General features: G+C 52.7%; 1 protein-coding gene across 1 annotated transcript in view; it reads left to right on the top strand.

The window, feature by feature from the left end:
- The first annotated feature begins 592 nt into the window (after positions 1-592).
- The window catches only part of basp1 (brain abundant, membrane attached signal protein 1), a 57,676-nt gene continuing 57,449 nt past the window's right edge, over positions 593-819 (top strand). Inside the window, exon 1 of the mRNA XM_035670933.1 lies at positions 593-743. The gene's annotated coding sequence lies outside the window, so the exon portion shown is untranslated. The remainder of the gene's footprint in view (positions 744-819) is intronic.

Below are 819 nucleotides of genomic sequence, written 5' to 3'. Positions count from 1 at the left end.
AATAACCCGGAAAACACCCGGGTTTTATCCTATAACAGTCAGGACAGACAATAATATCTAATAAATAAAAGCTGTGTGTTCCACCTGTACAGTCATTTGAGCATCAACAAGTGCATCAGATGCGCCAACAAGTGCTCCAAAGTGAGCGGCAGAGGCAGCCTGTAGCGGCAGTGGATGGCAGGGGGCGCACAGAGGCCACAAACCCGCACACAGAGACACAGGATGGAGGAGTATTCCCGCTAAAACAAGTGCACACAAAATGTACATTACCACCCAGTGCGCAACACACATCCGAGATATTATGAGCGGGAATCCTCCTGCAGGAGTTTACAGTGAGAAACAGCAGCACAAACACACAACAGCCTGTTTGATATCCTTCACAATGTGATCAATGGTGGCGGGAATATGAGTGAAATAGCGGGAATATTAGAGTGAGAGCAGCGCGAGGACATTCAGTACATTGAATATTTACTATTGGGAGAGACAAACAGTGTATAAGGTAAAGATACATCTTCCTCCAGAGGGACATCGTGCATCTGCTCCGCTCTGCGTGCGTGCGTGCGTGCCAAACCCACGCGCGTGTACGTGCGCGTGAATGCGTGTGCGCGCAGGCGGAGGATCGCCGTAGTGGAACCGTACCGTGCAGCAGGCACAAGCCGCTGGGCGCGCAGGAGAAGCCGCAAAAGATTCGAGCAGCCGCTACTTGAACCTGCGAGGAGCGCGTCGGAACTTGAGAGTGCACGGTAAGAGCCGCCGCCCGGTGCCGTCCGCCGCCGGTACTCTACCGGACTGACGGAGAGAAAGAAAGAAAGAGGGAAA

The sequence above is a fragment of the Morone saxatilis genome, unplaced genomic scaffold (genome assembly GCF_004916995.1).
Source record: "Morone saxatilis isolate NCDOM2014 unplaced genomic scaffold, NCSU_SB_2.0 Contig23, whole genome shotgun sequence".
Taxonomy (NCBI): Eukaryota; Metazoa; Chordata; class Actinopteri; family Moronidae; genus Morone; species Morone saxatilis.
The sequence above is the reverse complement of the archived record's forward strand: the minus strand, read 5'-3'. Positions and strand labels throughout refer to the sequence as shown.